Genomic DNA, 3,209 nt, shown 5'->3' on the forward strand with positions numbered 1-3,209 from the left:
TGGGTGTAACCAGGAGCTGGGCCATGGATGTGGCGCCACGTGTCAATCAGGTGGAGGTCACGCACTAGCATTTCCAATTCCGCACACGGGACATGGTGTGGCTGCTGATCAGATGGAGATAATGTACAGTTAAAATCTCCTCCGATCACCATATCGTCTATGTGGCCCATAAAGATACGCGTAACTTCTTCCGAAAAAAAGCGGGCCCGATCTCTCCCTGATCCTGAAGGGGCATATACATTGATGAGTCGTACACCGTTGACAGTTACTGCCATGGCTCTTGCACTCGGTAAGTAAAAAACGTCCGTAGCCGCCAAACCGTCCCGTAGCAGAACAGCCACACCACAATCGGTAGAAGAGGCGTGGGAGATGTGGGCGGTATATCCGTAGAAGTCAGGGAAACTAGCGACACATACTTCCTGTAAGAGGGCCACGTCGATGTCCGCCGCATCAAGCATGCGTTGTAGCATTGTCAGTTTGTGTGGTGCCCTTATAGCGTTGATATTGATTGTGGCAAGGCGAAAGGTGTGCTGCCTAGCCTCTTCACCTAGGGTAGACGCCATGGCAATAAAAGCTAACCGCAAGAGATGCCGGACCCACCAAACCCGTTACAAATTATGAGCCTTTCACCCTAGGAGTGGCATCCCCAATGCCGCCCCCTCCCCTGTCACCCGTGCCCTCTTCAGGAAGTTCCTCAACATCGTCCGACCACAGTGGGTGCAACACGATGCTGTGTGGCTGATCGGCACCTAAATCTCTCTCACGTACGTCGTCTTTGGTGGAGGTAGACGGATCGCCATCCATCGACGCGACCTGCCGCGTTTGTGGTGCAAGAAGTAACTGGGCACTCGTAGTATGGGCAAGTGAACCGTCTACACCACTTAGATCCTGAGCAGGCGCAGCATCCATGCTGTCTGATGAGATGTCACCTTCTTGACCGGCCGTGTGTAGGAGGCAATCGTCAGAAGGGGTCCGCCGACGTCGCTTGCGTCGTCGGGGCGAACGTTGCTTTCGAACGTGGACATCCGTATCCGAATGTGGGAGGCAATCCAGCGTCGTATCACCTTCCGCTAGGAAAGCCGCGGTCGGGACAATGTTCGCGTCCACGTCCATCGCGTTCTGAATGTGATGTTGCGTCTGGAGTCCGTGGGACTGTTGCTGCTGTTGTTGCTGTGGAGGGGGCGACATATCGGTTGGCACCGAGGGTCCTCCCTCTTCCTCCCTTGGTACTTCTGGCGTCGATGGATGTGTCTGATCGCCCGTTTTGTCCTCGACTATGGTGTGCATCGTCGTCTGAGCGTACGTGAGGGGCAGGATTGTCGTCCCCGTCGGGGAAACGGAGTCTCCCACTGGTATCTGCGTAATTCGACGTTGTAAGCAGCTCGAGCGAACATGGCCTTCCTGCCCACATCCGGAACAGGTACGCGGTTGACCGTCGTACATGATGATTGCACGACAGCCACCGATGTTCAAATAGGACGGCACATGTTTCTTGAGCTCAAGTTTAATTTGGCGCACACCATTGTAGACCTTATACGTCGAGAAAGTTTGCCACTTTTCTGCAACGTGGCTGATAACGTTGCCATATGGTCGGAAGGCGTCCTTGACAACTTCCTCTGGGACCTCGAAGGGGAGCTCAAATACTCTTACAGTCCTTAGGCCCATGCCTGCACGATCCACCGTCACTGCACCGATATGCCCGTCAGAATGTTTGAATCGGAGAGAGTTCGAGTATTTAGAAACCACTGTCGCGCAGACCTCTGCACTGGTCATTTTAACATAAACCACGCTCGCCGTTATAGAAAAATGTATTCCGACGACAGTCGCCGGATCTAGACGTAGATCGTCGCGTATGAACTGTTCTATTTCATAGGCTCGAGGACGCGCGTGATCTGGTTGGAAAGTAATTTTGATCGTATCGTGGCGCCATGTGTGTGCCATAATCGCACTGAACTTGGAACAAATACAACTCGCGCCGCGAGAAGGTAAACACAAGCAAGCGCTCACGGTCGCGCACGGCGGGGCGCAGCGGACGTCCTCGCCCCACCGCAGCCGAAAGCAGACTGGCCCGAGGTAGGATTCCAACCTGCGACTGAAGCAGCCGTGCGGTTCGTGACTGAAGCAAAAAATGGATCAAATGGCTCTGAGCACTATGGGACTGAACTGCTGTGGTCATAAGTCCCCTAGAACTTAGAACTACTTAAACCTAACTAACATAAGGACAGCACACAACACTCAGCCATCACGAGGCAGAGAAAATCCCTGACCCCGCCGGGAATCGAGCCCGGGAACCCGGGCGTTGGAAGTGAGAACGCTACCGCACGACCACGAGCTGCGGACGATCTTACCAAGTTGCAGTGGTCATCTTAACTTGCCGTTTTGAAACAATGGAAAATATTTTAGAGAAATGTAGCAACTAAGAAGCGGAGTATCCAAACAAACAAACGTTTCCGGTTTAATAAGTTGCAGTAGGTCTACTACACAGTAACGTAAATCAGGAGGAAAGTCTATAAGTAGATCGTTATCAGGAAAACCAGCCCTCATAATGCAAAGTGCCACTACAAGAAAGAAAGTTTCCAAACATGTCAATGAGTAGTCGAGGAAAGTGCCCGCATTCTGTCTACTGAATCGCAACGCACGCCACTTACGAGGGGACACGCCAAGTGTCACACCCCGATCTTGCTGAAACTTCGCTCAGTGAATGGGGGGACAAAATCAGCGAACACGTGTCTCGGCTTATCTGCTTACACTCTACCGCTTCTGAGAAAACGACGGTCAAAGTTTTCAATGCGCTGTTGCTATAGTGTAGATACCTCTCAGCGGGTATGGATTCAACTGAAGCGGTGGCTCTGCGGCTACCATAGCGACTTCGGAACTTGGCGCTGCGAGTTCGAAACCCGGTTTTTCCTTTTTTCCCCCCCTCACTCTCTGAATTATCTACGAATGTTTATTCCAATTTATGTTGAAACACTGTTGTCGTTATTCGTCAGTTAATTTACTGTGTAAAGAAATAAGTTAAAAAGGGAACATATAGTGCGTAGTGGGGCGATCACTCTGTTGTAGAAATAATTCAGAAGCCAAGATCGCTTAAATACTGTTTACTGGATAACCGGTTTGAACACACTAAAGGTGCCATCATCGCATCTGAATGTAGATTAACATTTATAAACCATTTGGATATAACGATACATGAGGCAGACCAGATGATT

Source organism: Schistocerca nitens, unplaced genomic scaffold (assembly GCF_023898315.1).
Source record: "Schistocerca nitens isolate TAMUIC-IGC-003100 unplaced genomic scaffold, iqSchNite1.1 HiC_scaffold_341, whole genome shotgun sequence".
NCBI lineage: Eukaryota > Metazoa > Arthropoda > Insecta > Orthoptera > Acrididae > Schistocerca > Schistocerca nitens.